The sequence below is a fragment of the Falco peregrinus genome, chromosome 7 (assembly GCF_023634155.1).
Source record: "Falco peregrinus isolate bFalPer1 chromosome 7, bFalPer1.pri, whole genome shotgun sequence".
Taxonomy (NCBI): Eukaryota; Metazoa; Chordata; class Aves; order Falconiformes; family Falconidae; genus Falco; species Falco peregrinus.
In genome coordinates this window covers 81,955,765-81,978,213 of record NC_073727.1, presented here as the reverse complement: position 1 = coordinate 81,978,213, position 22,449 = coordinate 81,955,765, and the positions used below count along the sequence as shown (strand labels likewise).

The following is a 22,449-nucleotide window of genomic DNA, read 5'->3' as shown; positions in this document are numbered from 1 at the left end:
CACAAAGAAGATTTCACCTAAATATCAGAAGTATTTTTTCTGCCAAACAAGACTGCTGTAACTGAACACATCAGAAGTACTGAGATCTCCCATATGGATATCTTGTTCTAAAAGATCAGCATAACACCAGGTGGCCTCCCTTCTAATGACCGCACAAATGACTTGCAGAGGGGAAGCTTATCTTCTGAATGTGGTAAGATTCCACAGTGCCTACTGTTTTTTCTATTGAGAAATAAATCAAAAGCATTAGATTTTCAAAAGTATTTACTCTTATCAAATACAGTGTTAAGGTCTGAGAAATATATATTTTTCTTAGAATAATTCTAATCTCTTGAATTTTTACTTTGTGAATTGGTTATGGAGATAATTATAAACATAATTATATGTCCTCTAAAGCCTCATAACCATAGACTCAGTGAGGGTGAATATGCTAGAAGGGACATCATATCTTCTTACCTATTTCAAAGTAGTCTTTGAAAATTCCAGGACAACATTTTATAAGAGAAGGAAAATTATTTGACATTATTTATTTAGATTTTGAAACTGCCTTTGACAAAATCCCTCGCGTCGAACAGATAAAGACTGTTCAGCGGGAACAAGGTGAGAGGCAGTTTGTTGCCATGGACTAGAAACTGGCTGAGTCAAAAAAAGGTGACTGCTGAGGTTCAGTAAATATATTCATAAGGTTTTCACAGTTATATATGTGTAGCAGTGTTCTGGGGAGGCTGATAAACAGCAAGATAGCAAAATTATGTAAGTCAAGCAAACCCAGGCAAACCCAGAAGGACTAATGTGGGGAAATAGGCAGTGTAGTGAGCTGGCAATATGAAATTCAATGCTACAATAAGTCTGGATGCACTCCTAAATTACTAATCACATCTCTCGAAGGATCACTGCTCAACAGAGATGAAAATCAGGAAGTAAGTATTAGGCTACAAAAGGTCGGTGTGAAGAATATGAAGATCATAAGCCCATTTATAAATCAGGATGTATCTGCTGTGCTAGGAATACTGTCCTCAGATTAGCCTGTCTCAAAATATAGTCTTTCTAAGGGTGCAGATGGGAGTAGTAAGGAAGATTAGGAAGAAACGCAGAAGCCTGTACCGAGCTGAGAACTGGAACTTTGTGCTTTACAGAGACCTCCTAACCTACCTTGTCTGATCCAAGTGAAGACTGGTGGTGAGGAAGACAAAAGGTATTTAATCTTACAAATAAGTGTGCTTCTCTCCTTCATGCTTCTGACACAGATTTTGGAGGAGGAGGAGGAATATGCTTTTTAAACAAGGAAAACAATGTGAGGATCTATAAATATTAAATCCAGATTCATAAGGAAATTGGATTTTTTTTGATACAGAAGGCGGCACTTTTCCTTCAGAAGAACACTTAATCATTGTCCATATAGTAGTAAGCACCACACAAAAGCAGCATTAAGTGTAAAATACGATGAGTCCCCATTAGGACTTGCTTGTGAAGTAGCTGCCTATTTGGGAAATTCCCTGGAGGTGGAGAAACAAATCTTAGACCATGCAGAACTATCACAGCAGGGACCCACAGTCATGAAAGGTTGCACCGTGCAACTTTACACAGAGCTGATCCTGTATATTTTGGCTAGATCTTTGTCCCACATGAACCTCCCAGTACAGGCCTACACACTATTTCCTGCCCCTAGGCCATTTCTCTGCCAGCATCCCATAGAGAGCGCGACTAGCTGACAAACTCTTGAAGAAACATACAGGGCTGACTTCCTCTCTAATCCCTCTCGCTAAAACCTGCTGATACCTTCCAACGCACTCCAGTTTAGTTTATCCTCAGACTTGCCCATTAAAAAAGTCAACCTTCAGTGTTCATTTCGCTCAGCCCCTTCTTGCTTCTTCCCCCCCCCACTAGCCCAAAGGTGAGGATGAGGTGAGGTCTTCTTGTACAGATGATCACATTCCTCACATGAGAGGGAATCAATCAAATGCAAGAGATCTTGGGGAAGATAGGTGGGTTAGGGTCCCTACCCTGGATGTCGGGAGCTGGAAAGGCACAGCAATGGCTGAAAAACCTCTTTGGTTGCTATCCTATTATATCTTGACACCTAACTTCTCAATTTAGGAGGAACAAATCCAGGGTGTAGTCTTTATTTTCTGACCCAAGCATCATATAATTATTCAGTGGAAAATGAACCTTCCCCTAAAACCAAACTCAGCTGCACTTGTGAAGAGCTTTGGGATCATTCTAAACAACTAAAGCTGCTCACAGAAATCTTGTTCATTTTAGACTCATTTTATAGTGTAAGGAAGATCAAATGAAACACATTCCTTTTCCCAGACAAAATTACCCAGCCTTCCTTCTCATTTCCACTATTTCTACTTTAATTCTCAAATAGTTAAAACAGCCTCCCCTTTTCCAGAAAAGTAGTTCTCCTCCCCAGCCTGAGTCCTCAGATTCAGAGTACAAAATCAACTGGGAAAAGGATAGTGTAAATGACATGGAAAATAAAGTAAATGCATTAATACTAGAGCTGGCTAGAAAACTAGTGACATCTGTATGTTACATCTCTTCTGTGCTTCATTTTCCACTGCTGTGTTCTGCTGCTAACCTTTGCCCTGTGCTGCTCAGAAAGTGCCCATATTATCTGAGTAAGGCTTCGAGCCTTAATAATTTAGCTTATTGGTTTGAGCTGGAACAAAATGTGGCAGAACTGATGACAGAAATGAGACTGAAATAGATTTGATGGAATTAATGGAGCATTTGTGGGTAGAAGTTGGCTTAACGCATTAAAGAGTTTTTTCCTAGCTTGACAGTGAAATGCAGGACTGTATAAGAGGTGGAGTTGACGGGGACTGATACATCCAGCGTAATGCAATAGCTAAAAGCACAGGTACATGGGGAAGAGCCCAGTGGGCCAGGGCTGTATAACACTTCTGCAGCGCTGCTGGAGGTGCTCTGCCTTGGCAGGGTGGTGAACTGGGCAGTGGCAAGCGTGCCCATAAGCAGCCATTTGCTGCAAGCTGATAAAAAGGTGCTCTTTTATTCCCATTGGAGCACAGGATGGAACAGGATGAGCTATCCATTCCCTGTCCCTTGGATCAGCCGCCCCACAGGTGCAGCGCATGTGGCATTTCCCTTTCTCTGAGCCACAACAACAAGGGATGTGGGGACAAGGGTGAGCCATGGGCTTCTGAAGCTCCCAGGTGGAATCAGTGATCTCAAGCATTATATGGCTCCATGGAAATGTGGGGAAGGCCTCAGGATCAATCAGATTTTTCTTGTGATCGCAGCAGGAGCAACACAACTGTTCTCTTTGGGAGATATTTTTTCAAGAGGGAGACAGCTGACAATTTCTGAATGAAGTGCCAGGTTGTCTTGCGAGAACTCCTAAACACAAGGTTGCCCTGTGTGAGTACAGTTTGATGTCCAGGTTGCAAGTTCATCCAAATAAAAAACAAGCTCTTCATATCTTCTATAGCTTTATAAGTGAACCTGTCCCACATGCAGATTACCATGCAGAGAGATTCCCCTCTTCCCCTCTTCCCCTGAGTAGCAGAAGCAAGAAATAGTATTTCTAGCTTTAAGGAGTTGCAACATATTTCACTAGCTTCAGCTGTGACTCCCTGAGCTGCAGCTCCACGATGGGCAGTACCCAGCCTCCAACTTCTGGGTGACTCTGTGCAGCTTTGGAGCAATACCAAAGAAGTTCAGAGAAGTTTTTTTCAGGGAACAGTGAAATCCTCTTTCATGCAAACAATGAGCTAAGAGAAGAAAGTTGGGCTTTGAAGGAGTGAGTTCTGTAGATCTACCCCTTCATAAATCACGCTTTCAGCATCTTTTATTCTTCATAACTGTCAAAGTAAAAAGAAAAGAGAATCATATAATAACCTAGCCTTCAGACTGAGAATCTTGAACAAATTCACCTTGGTAAAATACCCTATCCATTCTGTAGCACAACACATCAGCAGGCTGGCTGGAAGGTCTGGCCAGTATGGCTGAACAGGCAGTTTGAAACTCAGACCGTCAAGTGTCCTCTGTTTTGCTGCTCTTGAGTACCCTTGTCTTATTTTCCTCACAAAGCAACAGTTATACAGTTAGTCTGACTAAACACCATGGAAACTACTTTCCTGATGTCTCCCCCAGTGTTTGGAACACTTTGTTGTACAACACGCTATCTCTAATTGATGGCAAGCAAAGTTACTTTGAGCAACAAAAAAACCCACCCCTAAATCAAAGTCAAGAGGGTAATTAAAAGAGTCAGAATACTCACGAGAAAACCTTTCTTTTTATTTTTATACTCAGTGGAGGTAGGAAGTAGGGAGGAGGTTCTCCTATATATTTTAATTATGAAATAATGTTAGAAATGAGACCTTAATGCATGCTGCTACAAAAAAGAAAAGTAAAGCAGATTTTAAAAGTAAAGACTTTTTGTTAGCAGAAACCAAACTACAAAATGCAGAAATTCCAGTATAGAAAAGCTGGACTGATGTAGTGATAATACCTGGAGGAAGGAATGGTTTAATTGCTTTATTTTGATAATGAAGATAGACCTTTCTTATTTACCTATTCATACTGAGAAAATATTGTCCCTCAAAAGCTGCAGTTTCATATAGATCAAAACATGGCACAAACACGAGAGGTGTGTAAGGGATCAAGATTTGTGAGGAAAGTGTGATTGTGAAGAGGTTCTGCTTCCCAAGGAGAATGCAGATCACCACCTACACAGAAGAAAGATAAGTAGGACTGAGATGCTAGAAAAAAGCAGGTAGCAGTGATTCCCCAATTTTATTCCTTTCCCTTTCCACTGGAGCCTGTATTTACATTCTCTGTCTAATGTTAAAAGTCTGCCCAGCAGATGTAGCAAACTACTGATGAGGTAAACATCTTCCAGCGGAGTCAAGGAACACCAAAGGGGGACACAAGCATTCACTGAACAAAAGGATAGATCAGAAAACAAAAACATCACCCTCCAGCCCTAACCCCCACCCCCGCCGAAATCAGAAGAATTATAGGACCTGTGTCTAGGACAGAACACCTTTCTTTTGCTGTCTGAGCCTTCTGGGTATTAGAGTAGTGGGTAATGCTCCCCAATTTGACTGTCCTTCTGTTCCTTATGAAGAGAGTGAAGAGGGTAACAAGAGGTAATTCCCCCTCCCTGTCTATGACAAGGTCCTTTATGATTCATTGTGTTGTTCTTCATCACAGGTCACAGCTGTGAGATCACAGACTGAGTCTGTACATGCAAAACCCAGGAGACTAATTTTACTGCATAAGAAATTCAAGAGCTGGTGTGATTCATCATCAATCACTATTGGTTCCTGCCTACACCAGAAACTCAGCAACAAACAAGGTATGATGTAGGATGAGTTCCTGGCCCCTGACAGTGAAATAAAAGATTTGGGGAAAGTTAAAAAGACTTCAAAGGAAGAGGCTGAACCTCTGAGAAACCACTTGCAAAGTGACTATGTAGCTGTCCCCATTTTGACTGGAGATGTGTTTTTGGCAGAAAGGTAGGACATGTTCAGAGAAAAAAAGTGGTCTTAAGAATATGGCAATGACAACTGCATTTGCTAACCAACAACTTCAAGCAGATTTTGATGCCAAAGTTGTTGAATGCTGCCTAAATGAAGGTATTCAGAAGATCAAAAATGCTTATGGCAAACAATGTTCATTTTAAGTACTCAATGCCTGTGCAAATTAGGATACTTTTTCTGCAACTGAATATCCAAATATAGATATAAGTACACATACTTAAAAAAGCTCACTAGCCTACATTTATGTAGAACCTAATTCTGCCACTCTTAGTGATGAAAGGTAGTAGCTGAATACATGAGTGATCTTATTAAATAAATTTTCCTTTCATTACGAGTAATACTCTTAGGATCAGGTCCAAAGATACTACAAAAGAAATATCAACAAATATCTATTAAGCAGAAGAGCACACAGAGGAGCATACAGAGCTTGTTTTGTATTTGTAAACTGACATGCAAGGCAAATGAAAATAAATCTAATCCAAGCCCAAAGGCAAAACTGGCTTTTTTATTGATACAACAAAGCAATGACTAACAAACCACTACTCTGGTCTTGCATTTCTAAAACATACATTTCTGAAAGCTTGGCATCACTGAATTGGTCACAAAACACTGAAAAACAAAATTTGCCAAGCAACAGTTCGCTGAAGTGGGTTTGGTTTTGGTTTTCTGTTTGGTTTTTCTTCTTTTTTGTGTTACTGATGAAACAAGCCTACATCAATGACCCTGCTATCTTGTAATCCTAGATGTGTTACCAGGCAACCTTTATATGCAGTGGTACCTAGCTTGCCCCCCTCTACAAAGATCCTAAACCTCCCAAATCTTTCCACTCCATGCAGTAATGAAAGTGCCATCTTTCTACTGCTAAATGCTTACTTGGGTGTTTTCCTTAAAAATTTCAGAGTGACAAAATGCTGGTTATCCTTTCCTGAACATGCTGCTCTTCAGTTCACAATGTGATCAGTTAACAGGCTCTACCTGCATATACTTATATTTTCATTCAACTATATACTTTAAATGAGGCTACATTTGGAAACTAAAGTAAATTATTCAGAAGCTAGTAACAATGTCAACAAAGGCAGTATGAGTCAAAAATGTATGAGATCTGGATTACTATACAAAAAAATTTATTACAAGCCAAACATACTTTTGTATCTTCAATGCCATACAACTCTGAAACAGTAAATTAGAACCATAAAATCGTAGAATGGTTTGAAGGGACATTTAAAGGTCATGTAGTCCAACGCCCCTGCCATGGGCAGGGACATCTTTCACTACATCAGGTTGCTCAAAGCACCATCTAACCTGGCCTTGAGCACTTCCAAGTGTGGGGCATCCACGGCTTCTCTGGGCAACCTGTGGCAGCGTCTCACCATCCTCATTGTAAAAAGTGTCTTCTTTATGTCTAATTTAAATCTACCTTCTTTTAGTTTAAACTGTTACCCCTTGTCCTAATACTAGTGGCCCTGGTAAAAAGTCTCTCCAGCTTTCTTATAAACCCCCTCTAAGAATTGAAAGGTTGCAGTAAGTTCTCCCTGAAGCCTTCCTTTCTCCAGGCTGAACAACCCCAACTCTAAGCCTTTCTTCATAGGAGAAGTATTTCAGCCCTCTGATCATTATTGTAGCTGCCAGTTGTCTGTAGCTTTTCTGAGGTATCACCAAAAGATGCATATTTAGCATTTAGATAATGAAAAAATGACAAGAGTAATGTTTTCTGTATATTTTCTTAAGGTAGATGTCACGTACTGACAAACTCCTGAATCTGGTGGATCAAGACCAAGAGTAAGTTGGAGAAACTGCAAAAGTGTAACTAATGATGCTGGAAGAAATAGCGACTAAATGGTAGTCAGCATCTTCTTGCCAGTGCAGGGGGTCCTGCGTAAAAGGAGAACTTTCCAAGGAAATCAAAGCCTTGCAGTTAATCATGTCATCCTTCTACAGTGAAGCTCTAAAATGTAATGCAGAGGACACAAAACCCATTCCAACTGGGCTTGACTGTGAGACTTTAGTGAGATTGGAAGATGAGGTGTTAAAGACTTCTGTGTACACTATCCATCAAAACCTGACAACCTGAAACCACTGTGCAATTAGCAGCTACCAGCACAGTCTTTCTGATGGATTCCCAGCTAGCGATAAATCCAGCACAAGCAGAGAAACTGCCACCTATGCTGGGAAAAAAAATCATAGAAGAGCAGCACTGCCATACATCATGTATTTTACACCCTGAGTTGAGCTTTTTCCATGGAAGAGTCTCTGGTTTCTGTGCCACTAGGAACTCTTTACCAGCTCAATTTCGGATTAACATCCAGAACTTTTTAAATTAAGTATGAATATGGATCTTCACACACTTCTACAAGCCTGAACAGGGTGTCTTACCACACTACAGAATGGTCTTAATGCCTGATCAGTCACTCCTTTTGAGTCTCCCCCTGATCCATGCCTGAAAGTGTCAGTGGAATCTTACAAAGCCAGAGACACTCAAAGCAACAAACATCCAGCAGCAGGAGCAACTAGGGCATGAAAATGCACTCTGGAGCAAGGAATAGCAATGCAATAAGCAAAATGCATTTATAAAAGCTTAAAAAAAATCTTCAAGAGAGCTAGCAATGATACTTCAGAGGCAGGTAAACACGTCAGTGTAATGGCAAGAGGGAGATAAATGAACGACACTGTACACTTGGAAGCCAATCTACTTTATGGTATTTTTAAACTGCAGGGTAGATTAACCAACAAAGAACAAACCCTTTGTTCTCTGAGGAAATTATACAAAAAAAAAAAAAAAAAGAGGAATCACTAAGCACTCAAACCTGCCATGTTTTAACTGGTCAGCACAGTTCCACTTTTTTCCTCAATAGCACATGTGTGAAGTGGAAGGGCTCCTCACACAGGCATAGACATGAGCAAAACAGGACATTCACACACTGGATTCAACTTGAGGGGTAGAAGAATGGTCTGAGAAGCAGAGCCCTGCTGTGATTCTGGGGTACCCTGAAAGATTACAGCCAGCTAGAAGGGAAAAAATAGTTTTGGCTGGAACAACCTAGCATCTGGAAAAACACTGCATCTACTCTGTAGCCCGGAAGTGGAAAAAAATGAGCAATCAGAAAAGATATGCTTCTGTAGAATTAAAAAAAGCAAACAAACAACAAAACACAACCCTGAAAACATATTTAAAATGAGTAATTTCTAAACACCAGCAACGATGTTTCCTAAGATGTGATTTGTAGTCACTGAACTCAGTGACAGCTCCTGACTCTGTTTAAATGACTAAAAGACCCCATGAAGGACTTTCCAGCTCTAATTTTCTATGAATCTACGTTAATATTAGCGGTGACTAGCAAGGCCAGTTCTATGCATTTTGAAATTGGTTAGACTTCCTATCAGCTTAAAATGCCTTCAGTCAAGCCCTTTTGTCCTGAATTTTGAGATAATAAGTCACTGAAATTATAGAATCATGAAGACAACAGCAGGGAAATTTGTTCCTGATGGGTTTTATTCATGGTACTACCTTCCTAAAAATTTGAATTTATGTATGCCAGTTATTATTAATGCAATGTCTTATAAAATTAAATAATTTAATTGGCTAACAGGAAGACATTTATAAGATCTAATTGAGACAATGGTAGAATGGTTCACACCGACATTTTAATCTACGACGAAACACAGAAACAATTTTAAGTGAATTTGTGGCTGAACTGGAGTCTCATGAACCAGAGGTTCATTATAAATTTATAATATATAATATATTATATACATATCACATAATATATGAGATATATTTATGTTATGTCATTGTAAACTTGTAATATTATGTAGACAAACTCAAATACTATGTTGTATATATGACATGACAAAGTTGTAATGTTTGGCTCACTGCAATTTAATACTACTTTGTCCAAAGTTTCAAAGAGAAATGTACTTGAGAATCTGCATGTCTTTTTGAAGTCTCATCTTGCCCTGACACTACAGATCTATGGCTGGAATGTTACTTACAGATACTGAAGTGAAGGAGCAATCTAGTTTTATCAGGCTTTGCATTACTTTTTCTTCTGTGACCTCATGTATTTTTTTCTTGTTGGCTCCTTGGGATTTCTAATGCCAAAACTGTTCAGAGGGCTTTATATTTAACCATTATAAAATGTATTTCCAAATGGGTGGCAATTTGGATTCTTTCTTTCCTTCTCATGTACTATCACCAGTGCTGATCAAATTCCCTTTTTGGATAAATCTGTTATCCTCTCTTATTATGCCTCAGTAGCTGCATCTCAAACAATCAATGATGCTGGTGAAGGGTATAGAGAACAAGTCCTATGACAAGAGACTGAGGGAACTGGGGCTGTTTAGTGTGGAGAAAATGAGGCTGAAGGGAGACCTTATTGCTCTCTGCAACTACCTAAAAGGAGGTAGTAGCAAGGTGTGTGTTGGTCTCTTCTCCCAAGTAACAGGTGATAGGGCAAGAGGAAAGAACCCCAAGCTGCATCAGAGGAGGTTTAAAATTACTATTAGGAAAAATCTCTTCATGGAAAGGGTGGTCAGGCAATGGAACAGGCTGCCTGGGGAAGTGGTCAAGTCACCATCCCTGGAGGTATTTAAAAGATGTATAGATGTGGCATTTAGGGACATGGTTTAGTGGTAGACTTGGCAGTGCTAGGTTTACAGTTGGACTTCATGGTCTTAAAGGCCTTTTCAACCTAAATGATTCTATGACTCTTCTGTTCATGGTAAACAACAAAGAGAAGAAATCACTTCTCTCTCTTGTTTCAATCGACTCTGAATATTGCTTGAAGAACTGCTATGTATATAGGTAGTATGGAAACTCTATTTTCCTTCCTTCTGTCCTTCATTAATGCTCAAACACAGGGCAGATTTTGGTCTCTACAAAACTCTTCCGAAAGCATTAGATGCAGTATGAGTCTCAAGACTTCTGCACAAAACACACTAATAAACAGGTGTTAATAGTTTCCAGTCAACTTTCAGTGCTTACAGCAAATAGGGTAAATTGTAAAAAGCATATAAATGGAATCCTGTAAATCACTGTGAATGCTATGCAAGGTTGTGGATAAATTTTAAATAAAAGCTATTATACAGGAAACCGACTGATTTTCCTTACACAGAATTTCTACTTAGTTGCTGTGATACATGTTCAAATGCAAAAGTTTCAGCATTTATGCCTCTGTGTCTAGGACATGTGTGTAAACACATTCTTCTCTTGTCTTCTTCCAAATAAAATGTCTCAGTATTTATACCACTATATAATACATAATGTATTTTCAGTTTGCATCTTGTCACTGTAAATCCAGTCTTTTTATGAAGAGTTTGCTTTGTAGTGAAATACACAACTGGAGCTGAGCTTGTGAAACCAAAGGCATGGTTTAACTATGCCCAGCTGATCTGCAAATGCAGAACAGATGCTGAAGAGAGACCATGCCAGCTCAGAATCAAAAGTCACACAGAAATGTCAATACAAAATGTGACCCTTGCTAACAAGTCCACATAGTTTTGAAGAGTGACCTGCTAAATATTCTTCTTTGTGTTAGCCTGTATTTTGATGTGGGCATACTTATTTGTCCTTAGCTAGGAGACAAAATAGCTCAATTAAGCAGAGGCCCCCATAAAGGACAAAAGAATAAAACTCTTCAGATCCATCACAAGTTTTGTACTTTCAGCGTATAAACCATCAACTAACCCAACAGACTGATAGTCTGGTAATTGTTAGATGCCCTGTATTCTTCTGAAAGGAGAAATACTAACAGAGGATGCAAAAATATGCATTTCTGAAATACCACACAGATACTAGGTCACATTTTGCCCTGGAGCAATCCCACTGTTTTTTCCAGCAGGGAACTTGGTTACCCAAATAATTCTCTTAGAGTCTTTCTAAAAGATACAACAGTAAACATACCTGTTTGCTTCCTGGAGATGAGAGACTCTGGCACTGGCATGTAAAGCAGCACCCATAAACGGAAAGCTACATCCTCCTTGCTTCCAGGCCCATACTACTTCTGTGAGAGCACACAGGTTGATAAAGTTTAATTTATTAATGATAATTGTCCAAAACTAGATGTATGACAAACTTCTTAATTTGTAAAACCCACAATATGCCATGAGCAGAAGGAAGGAAACAAATAATAAAGAGCGGGCAAGGAATGGGGTAAAGAGCAGCCAGGTTCAGTGTATCTAAAAGATCAGACTGTAAATTGAGAAAAAAGAAAGGATACAATTACTGGATCAAAGAACAGAAAGTCTAGCAGTAAATTAAAGAGATGACAATGAAGTAAAACATGGCAGTGGTGTTAAGCATGTGAAGCTATATGAAATTGTATGAACCTGAGTGAGTGAAAATGAACTGTGAAGTGGAACAAACTGGGAAGTTCTGTAGGACCTATGGGAGGAACCTGGGACTGGTAAAACATACAAAAGAAGAGGTTTTGCTGTTGTTTTAATTTTGTTGCACAGGTGCTGTTTACAAATGAATACAGTTGGTTTGTCCATATCAAATCGATTACAAGTGCTTTGCTGATCTTTTCCCTCTAACTTCAGACTACTTAACCTTGTATTTAAAAATTACTAACTACTGCTACATCCTGACTTCCTCCTCCTGGCATGGTCCAAGTTAGATCAACTCATCTGCCATTTTCAGCTTTGGTGTTGCAAAGTTCAAAAAATTGCAATCCGAAATGGCATAAATATGACAATGGTCATCCTAAGAGGGGCAGCATATCAGGGGACATGAGATCTGGCACTAGCTGTAGCTTCTATTCTGAAACAGTTTGGTATACAGATGGGACCTATATGTTCTCTGCCATGCTAACAGCAGCCATCAATCTTTTGCAGAGCTGTCACACTGTTAAAAACAGGGAGCATTCCACAAAGTAGCGTATCAAGAGCCCTTAGACATGCAGCCGAAGAAGTTTAGGACAAACACACAGCTATGAATTTGCTTTTCAGTTTCAGACTCTGCTAACTAAATACAGTGTTTCTAAACAGACCCAGATTACCTAATTTCAAACCAATGTGTCTAAATCCTTTCTCCATAAAGTTTGTATTTTGCTCATTCCATTGGCCTTATGAAACTATTTATAACTTTTGTTAGTCTAAAATTGAATTAAGCATCACTGATGAATTAACATCAAATCATGCTTTGAAGCACATGGATGGATCAACAAGAGGGTCCTCACTTTGGAATGAAAGCTTTGCAGTGAATGAAAGTCATTGTCTGTTCATTGTCAACATGATTTAATGCTTACCTGCACAGCTAGTTGAGAAATCTGTGGTGACCCTCCTGAAGATACCCTGGTGTTCTGCTTTTGTTTCTCTATGGTCTAGTTTCTCCTTAACACTTCATGCATCAGCCTTGGACTTGTAAGAAAAAAAAACAAACTAAAAAAACCTAAAACCCAACAAACAAATGAACAAAAAACTTCTCCCTTGTCTATTTCTCCTATTTTACCAATGAAGTTTGAGCTTTCAGCAGATGTGGAGATGACTTTTTTACAATACACCAGCTATAGGCACTGATAAGAAGCAGGAAAGTTTTATAAGGAGAGACGAGCCAGGAAAACAGCAGTGAGAAAAGTCCATCCACCTGTTTTAGAGTTATTCCTAAACATATTATATGGACCAAGCTTGTTTCAAGCCAGTTCAGCAAATTCAAGCAGAGGAAACACTAGGGACTGCTTCTCAAAGCCTGGAGATTTTATGGCCTCGCATGAGCTATCAAATGTACTGGAGAATGGTCTCAGCACAGTGAATGTTGCTGCATATGGATGAGGTGACTGTTCCTGGTGCACTTCTCCGAGAGCCCAGAGGGGCCATGATGTGGGTCCTCTGACCCCAAGTGCTGATGGCTTCATCAAGGAGCAGGGCTGGAGGACTACCCTGCGGAGCAGTTTGGGAAAGTGTTCAACACTGTCATTCTGAGAAATGGTGAAAACATATGTGCTTTCCTGATTGTGCCAAAGGGTAACATATGTGAGAAGATCAACTTTCTCTGTAGCATGTTGGAGCATTCCTGTGCTCTGGTCTGCATTTTCTTACCACTCTGTCTGAGGGGGATAGGAGGAAGAACCAATAGCCTGTAAGAAAAAGCAAAAAAACCCAAACACCTGCATAAATGCACCTCCCTGAGACTCTTTCCTTTTTTCCAGTGGGTCTTGCCTCATGGTTTGTGCAGTTTGCCTTGGCTCAGAGAGCACAGATTGGTCTCTCCAGGATGTCTGTGTCCTCCTCATACCTTCCTTAACAAGGATATCACAGGGTTGATGTATTTCCTCCTTCTCCAAGGTTTTCAGAATGCTCCCTGTCCTTCACAACATGGATATGTAGCCTTGCCCAGCCTGGCATCCATTCTGAAAAAATACCACCAAATGAGGACAGACTCTCAGGTCCTTTGAAGGCTTCCTATGGCTGTGGCAAAACTGCCTTAATTCCTTCCTTTCCTTTATTTCCTTTCAATGTTTTCACCCAGAGGCAATTCTGTTGGTGGACTTTCTGAGAAGGACAGGCAGAGAGCAGATAGCCAGGAAATGTTTCCCACATCAGGCAACCACTTAAGACTGCAGCAAGATGTTCCCATTTTTGCATTTGTATTCTCACAAAGCTGGGGGAGGAATATCTTGGAACAGGTCATGCATGGAAATAAGTCATAGGAACATAACTCCTTGGACCGACCAGTGGTCTGTCTATTCCCATTTCTGCTTCTGACACTGGCAACAGGAAAGGTTGTCTAAGGAGAGGAGGAGATCCTGACCTCTTCCTGCAGTCCATTCCTCTGTACGCTTAGGGGCACCTTCACATACTCTACATATCCAAGTAACAGACAGGCTCGAGGCTGCTGTTACCTCAAGGGAACAAAATTCAAAATTGTGAGCAAGGTGCAACGGCACAGCTGTGGGCACAGGGGCTGATGGGGTTCCCAGCATCTCTGACCTCAGAGCTGTACCACAAATTCCCACCCGGCACCGTGACAGTGACACGTCCTGCCCTGCCCCCAGCCCCTTCTCAATAAATCCTTCTTCTTAACAAGCGTAACCAATTCTACAGAGGTGGAAAATACGGCATGAAACAGCTGCCTGGTGCCTCATTTCCCACCACACCGCCCTGGCAGGTGCGCTGAGGTGGGCTGCGGGCAGGCCACACGCGTCCCCCGGCACCCCCTGCACAGCAGCCCTGTCCCAGCAGCCGGAGGGGACAGCCTGGCACCCACCACTCACCCTCCTGCTGCACACAGCAGACACCTGTTTCTGCCTGCCTTTGCGGTATTACACAGGGTTTGTAAGCCGCAGTTAATCAGCCATCAGTGTGGCAAATGTAAATAAGGCTGTGTAAAAGTGTGGCTGTGTTCCAGTGGTTTCCCAGAGCAGCTGACTGGGAGACCAGTGAGTGAAGAAGGGAAAATGTTTTTCTTTAGACAGCCCTGACGGACCTGTGCTATGCATGCTGTCCAAGCTCCTTTCTGCTGTCGAGTCACATGCACATCTTTCCCATAGGCCACGATCCACAGATGTAGCTGCCCTGGTTGAGCCAGAGAGTGCTCAGGAGATGTGAATTCAGTTCAGGCTGCAAGGAGCCACGTATCTCTACCACGACGAAGAGTCTGTTTTTTTTCTAGCCAGAAATAAGGCTGATGCTACCTGCATCCAGAAACTGCTGACACATCTAAGAGGAATTGCTGCTGAGGAGCTTGCTGTAGCTTTCCAGTACTTCTTCAGAACTGCTTTGTGCTGATGGGCATCACTGCAAGACCTCTCGCAGCCCACTCAGCCCCCCTGTTCCTGGGGACATGGATACCCAGACTGCGATAATGCAGGAGTCATCTTCTTATCTCCTGCATGGCACTCACCTCGCTGTTGGTCTTGGATACATTTGGCATACACTGGCCAGGTCTTTTCAGTCCCTTGAAAAGTAGTATCATGTTTCTGACATCTTGATACAGTCAAAATGATGTAAAGGAGCAAGGCTGCAGAAGGTGACTTTGGCTCCTGGTACTTATAAACACCTCTGTGCCATGCCCTTTGTAAAGCTGACTCCAGCACATTGAGTTGTTAAGATTGAAATAGGAAAATTGCCTTCCCAAAAGACAACCACAGAACCCAAGACAAGTACAGGATTTCTTGTTCTTATCCTTCATCTGAAAAAAGGATCAAAATTTCCTTTATCAGACAACTGCTTTTCAACGTGTCTGTTTTGCTCTATGCCATAACAAATGTGCCATCCTTAAGGCTTACAATAGCTGTGTGTACAACTACCTCTGTTGGTTAAGAGACTGACCTGTGTTCTATTAATATTTATAGATTTAAATTTTTAATACACAACAATTCTGCATTATTGAATAGGTAACTTCCTGCATTTTAATGGTTATGGAGTAGGAGTGGGGTCTTTGTAGTTAACATTGCAATAAATGTTTCATGATTAAATAAAAAGTTTTTACCTCTAACTTCCTCAACCAAAAGCCTCTCGGACAACATGTTGGTGCAATGGTGAGGAATTCTCTCAAAAGATATATGATACTATATTTGTGCCAAATTTGCTTAGGGGATTTCAATGTGTGGTACATAAGGATTTTCCATAGCTGGAAATATTTAATGTTTTGTTTTAAAGTTGCCAAATTTTTCAAACATCAGTTTGGAATTACTCTACTCAGTTTTGGCAACAACTGGATTCTTATTTGCAAAATCAATCTCCACGTTTTAGAAGGTGCACATTGGCAAAAGAATGGATTCAAAATATTCACTTGAGTTGGCATCCTGGACTAGGACTGGGATGTAGGTTCAGGCTTCCATTTATTTACTTCGAAATCAAGGCCTTTTCTAAAGGCTTTAATAGCTGCATTGTAAGGAATTTGTATATTGGAGGACAATATGGGATTTCAAGATCTTTTAGGTGTTACATAAAAATATGAATAAGATGAGGTCAGGTAATTTCTTAGGGAAAATCCTGTGCATTTAGTCATTACAGTAACTGACATTTTTCTTCTTCTCGATCAACTGAATATTGTCAAGGTCTGTTTTGTGCATTAAATGGTGGCAGAACACATGAACAGTGAATAACAGTTTCTCTGATATAGGAAACCTGGTGCTTTTTCATCTTCAGGTGGGCCAGGATCTTCACAGTACCACTCAGGTGGGCTGTTATTGCATCAAGAAGTGCTCTGCTCTTCAAATAATGCAGTGAATCCAATGAATTATCATTTAGGAAGAAAAGGATACTCCACGTGAATACGGCAATCACAGTCTAGTCTAATATCACCTAGTATAATTTTCTCGGATTGGCTTTTAATGTAAAATTTGTACTGCATAAAACTTAGTCATGTCAAGGTTTTTGGTTTTAAAAATATGAGTGTGATTTGAATTAAGGTGTACTAATGCACAAAGCACACTTCTCCTTTATTTGGATGATTTTAATGGTGCTGTCCTCAACTTGAAAAAGATCTGCAAAACCCCAAGCCCTTTTCCAATATCTGCTTTCTTTTACATCTGCTTTTATTTGTAACTTTCAAGTACAAATAGGTCCAGCTCATCTTATATTATTGTTGGAATATAATTATGCCTGTAAGCCAAGGATTCAGCTGATGGATTTGCCACAGTAATTCTTTATTTACATGATATCATGGCTCTATTTACCCACAATGAATGTAAGGAAGGTTACAATTCTTGCAATTTGTGCAGAAGAGTTGGTGTTGCTTTGACAGCATCTCATACGAATTGAAGAAAATTGGTCATATGTGTGCTTATGAGGTATACTTCAGTGTTTGGAATGGTCAAGAATAGTCAATAATTCATAACTGTATATTTGGAATTTGAATCACGGTATCATCACAGAAGGTTCATCACAGAAAATTCCTCCAGTTTTAGAGAAGAAATGTTTACTGAGGAATTTGAAAACAGGGCAACCCAACCAGTTTCATTTTCTATCCTGTGGTGTATCTACGTCCCAGCGGCAGTGAGGTGAATGTACTTGCACGCCGTGGCTGAAACAGCAAATAAACATTTCATGGTGCTTGATGAAAGGGATTGTATTATTTTAGATTCCTTCTTGATGCTATTCTCATGTTGACTTCACTGAAAGCAATGTCTGTCAGTAGACAATTGAGAAATTAAATGTGTTCCTAAAGCAAAGCAACAAATGACACTAGCCCAGTTATATTATACTTAAAGCAATTATAATTATTGATAAAATATTTAGGGTGCAATGCTTCCTTCTGGCTCAGATTTCACAGCCCCTGAAATCCATCCCATTCTGTGAAGCTCAATTCAATTTCATTTTTTAACTTCACTTGCAAATAAATATTTTGTTGTCCCTTTGAGTGTGAATCAATTTAATAACCTAATCAAAGATCAGAGCTTTCTGCGTATATGGAGTATAATAAATGTATGCCATTTTCCTGAAAAAGTGTACCAAAAGAGAGTAACACTTCAAGACAGACACTGCTATATTTCATATCTGGACACTATATAAAATAGCAAGACACCCACTCTCATTAGACAGTTCTGTAAAACAAATACCAGGCAATAACATTATTTCCTTGCATCTTCAAAAATGCAAGCTGGCAAGCTCTCCTGGGATGTGATTAGCAGCTTGTCAGCTGGGGGTACTTACAAATGAAATTATTTCTTTAGCTATTAACCTTTGACGACATCAGTAATTCCCACATCTAGGACACAACATGGTCTGGTAACGGACATGGAGGAGGAACGTGCACTGACTCATGCTGCAAGCAGCCACACTGAAACACAGCTTTTTGGATGGGTTTAGCTTCCATGTCAACAGCTAAGCAAAAGCCATGTTTTCAGTCGCAGTCAATAGCTCATGGCTCCTGCAGTCATGCTATTGGGAGATTTTCAGAAATATTCAGGCACCAGCTCCTCTGAAAAACCTACGTATTGCTTTACGTGCTAGAAACAGCTGCAGTCTTCTAATGAGCTGCCCCTTACAGACATTTCTCAGCCTCAGGGAAGACTGACTCAAAGGCACTGCCTTACTCTGCGATTCCTCTGCCGTTATTTTCACTTACCCCTTCCCTCACAAACCTTTGCTGCCTGTGTTTTACTGCTGTCACAGCTCATCCCTATTTCAACGGTAAGTGTGGACTATTTTATTTTGTGCCTGCCCAGCAGAGTGGCATTCCCTTCCTGCTTGAATCCTCTGGGCATGACTCCAGTACAAGGAATGTCTGTTTGCAAATTACCCTAGCACTGGGAGACAATGATATACGACCTTTCACAATATTGGGCGAGGTATTGATAAAAGTCATTGATCCCACGTTTGAGTGACTGTTTCACCCAGGAAGAGAAGTGAAATAAAAAATCTGACAGTGCCTGCAAAAGCCTGTGCCAGTTCAGAGACATCGAAAGCTTTTCGTAGTTCTTTTGTTGACCTTTTGGCCTCAACAGAGTTAACAGGTATCATGATATTGTTTGTCTGCTTTGTTAAAAGAGCCTTCTTCTATGCAAATAACTTGTTTGTTTGCTTGTTTGGGTTTTGCGTAGAGAAGAGACAATTGAATTTCAGGAAACCTTTTGCTCATGCGAGCAGCCCTCAATGACAGGGCCACTGCTCCCCCAGGTAGGAAATACTTTGCAGATGAAACAACGGGATCTGTGGGTATGTTTTCTCAGGCTACGAATGCACATTACATAGACAGTTTTCTGTTTTGGAAGAAGCCTTTCTAGTTTTTAAATGAGTAATCACCTACAGGAATCAGCTGTTACTTCTTGGTGTTTTTTACTGAAACGTCATTAGTGGCTTGTTTTCTTATCATTAAAAAACAACTAAGGCTGGCTCCCAAACAGCAAGTGAAAAACATATGACCTTGTAAGTCAGCTTTTAATACTTTCAGATTTACAACTGTAACATCCTATGTTACCTGAAACTAAATGTTCCATAAAAATGTTTTCATTTCTTTTTGAGCTGCGCTGCGTACACATACCGATAATATTATAGCTGGTTAGGTGAGGTTATGTAATGACAACCTATTTCTGAAGGAGCACGTAGGCAAATTTCTGCCAATGACATACAGACAGTCATCGACAGAAATTTGCCTATAAATAATGGAATCAGCATGCATGCATGCTAAATTGCGGTAATGAAGATGCTGGCCTTGGCAGCTGAATTCGTGTTAAAATGCAAAAATAACTGTGTTTTGCTCTTAGATCTGCAAAGCCAAAGCGATCTCTGGTATCACCTGGGCAGGGAGATGTGTGTCAGAACAGGTTGCTGGCAGGATGTAACAAAGCAGCAGTTAAGGAGATAGCTGAGAAATTTAAGTATCAGCTCTGCAAAAAATGTGAATATTGAGAAAATATTTTCATACCAAAGCCAAACAAACCAGTCAACACTGATTATGTGCAAGAGGTTTCCCATGCAGGAGATGCTCCGTTGCCCAGTACACTCCATCTCCCAAAGAATAATTCTGTTTTCCCACTCATCCATAGTGCTTAGTGACATCTGCTATACTGTTTCTGAGAAACACTGTGCAGCATTTCTCCCTTAAATCAAAAGATACGACATTTCATATTTTTTTCTCTTTAAAATTTATTTTCCACATTTAGTATGATATAAAAAAATCCTTCTTTGTTAAGGTCAGCAACTTCACAGTTGGCCTTCATAAAACACTTCCCTTAGCCTTCCTGGATAATGCTGTGCCTCATTGTTCCCCTTGCCAATACTTCAGACTGCAAACTCAGGTTTGCTCAGGTTACTGGAGCCAAACCGGTCACATCTTTGTGTCCAGTCAGCATTTCCCTTTTAGCCTCATCCTTAGGCTCCCTGCTCATGGTTATTCTTGGTTAGTTGATGGCAATGGACAAACTAAAACGTTTTAAGGGCTGAAGCATGTCTTACTGGAGTCCTATTTTCTTTCACATTCTGCACCTTTAGAACAAAACCAAGCAAGCCTCCCACTGTAGTCCCATCATTTGAACATTCACATGTCTGGAATTAAGCCACAAACAAGCCCACCCAGGTCCATATAGAAACGCTATAATCTATATTCTCTCCCCTCTCCTGCTATTGCCCCCTAACGCTTGATTAAACAGGCACAACAGAAATGAACAGCAAGTTAATCAAGTTTCTCTCTAGTAAATGCAGAGTCACATTTTACTTATCATCTAGTTACCAAGGTGCTAAACAGGAACTTGGGACTCCTGTGCCCCTGAAATCCCTGATTTTTAGCCTTGTTGATAAAAAAAGAGAAAGGTGGCACAAGGCATGGTTCAAGCCAAGCCTCCCCAGCCAGGACACCTCCCAGGTTTCCCATCTCAGAGCTCTGGCTCCAGAGCAAAGCCTGGACTCACCCATCCTGCCACCTACAATGCTTAAGCAGCACCAGCCCATGCAAACTTTACAAAAATTGAGCACACTGGCAACCCATCCTCCTCGGGAATGACTGCAGGCTTCCACTCACCTCTGCCGAAGAAGAAGGAAAAAGATTCCCTGCGTAGGCATCTGCACGGTCAATGAACTCATCCGGTCACCTCTCACATCACTGTCAGGGAAATATGCTGGCACCAAACACACAGAAATTAAAGCAAAAGCCTTTCCCTGCTGGACCAATCAAGTCTGACAATTGTCTTGTGGTGGATGCCAGAGGGATTCTGAATATTTTGGCAGAAACGCTGGCTTTTTCTAGGTGAGAATCTGCCTACATAGGATTTATGCAAACATTTCCTCACTTGGTTTGTAACCACCCCTTCACAGCTAAGCAGTTCATCATTATCGCCAATTCTTTACATAGTTCTGAGTTTAAAATACTACCGCTGCCTAAAATAAGAGGAATTTCAATTACAGTGCTCTCTGAAATGAAAGAGGTGGAAGCCAGTTTGACAATTTAAGCTGATAGCTGAGATACTGCCTCACCAGCATTTTTGGCACCTGGCCTAGGGAGGAAGTAACGAGAGGACGGGAAGGGACGAAGAGAAAGAAGGAATAAAGAAGGGTGCGAGCGATCCAGTCCACTTAATATAATGACATATATTCCCTGTAAAGGGACCTTCATAGTCAGTGGAAAGAGAGCTGTGCTTCTTAAACACTACAGAGAGTGTTCTCATCCACGGAACAGAGGCATCTCTTCCTTTTCATTGACAGCATAGGGGATTCGGGTGTTTTCAGGGAGTGATGAAGCACTAAAATGAATTGCCTCTCTTCCTTGGAGAGCACAAAGAGGTAGTGGGAAATATCACTTTCACTCACTTGGAATACGGTCCGCCTCATGCTCTTCTAAGAATGGCACCCACTGGAGCAGAGCATACTGCTGAGGGATCATAAAACTTGACTTGGAGGTGTGGGGGAAGAAATCAAATGAGACCAGAGTTGCAAGAAAGCCCTGGAGGGGACACTGATTTAGAACAGGCACTTCAGAGCTGGTATTAATAACAGGATAAATTATTCAAAACAAGCAGTCCATGGGAGTGGTTGGCAGGTCAGAAACTGCATAATGACAGTTACAAATAGGACTGTGAGACCCTAATGATGATGCTCTGCAAAAAACAAAACAACCCCAAACCAAAAAAACCCCCAACAGATCACAGCTGGGGAGTCCCAGGTTGCAGCCCTGAGCTCCTAACTGAGGGAACAACATTGCCAGCCACACGGGGAGCAGGTACCCAGTTATACAACTGATACAGCTGCTCAGAGAGAGAATGTGATGTAAAGAATTATACCTAGCATGATAAAAACAATCAAGCCTGCAGGTCACAAATGAAATGTACCTGCTAAGCCAGAAATGACTACCTTGGCTGGCAGCCAATAAAAAGGGTAGGTCATAACTCTACGTGCAGGCAAGGTAACACTCAGGTAGGAAATAGGTATTTCTGCATTCACACCTGAACTGAAAGCACCAGCGTGTGAAAATTGATTCACCATCCAGGCAAGTATACAAAGTGCTTTAGAAAAGGATTCCTGAGCCCTCCGCGAGCACAAGATCAGGCATACAAAAGAACATTAG

At 40.8% G+C, this 22,449-nt stretch overlaps 1 long non-coding RNA gene across 1 annotated transcript in view; it reads right to left on the bottom strand.

The window, feature by feature from the left end:
* Positions 1–21,237, bottom strand: part of LOC106112326 (uncharacterized) — a 39,439-nt gene extending 18,202 nt beyond the window's left edge. Inside the window, exons 1-2 of the long non-coding RNA XR_008748226.1 lie at positions 20,911–21,237; positions 11,410–11,509 (exon numbers count right to left, since the gene is read on the bottom strand). This is a non-coding gene — a long non-coding RNA (uncharacterized LOC106112326). The remainder of the gene's footprint in view (positions 1–11,409; positions 11,510–20,910) is intronic.
* Positions 21,238–22,449: the final 1,212 nt, after the last annotated feature.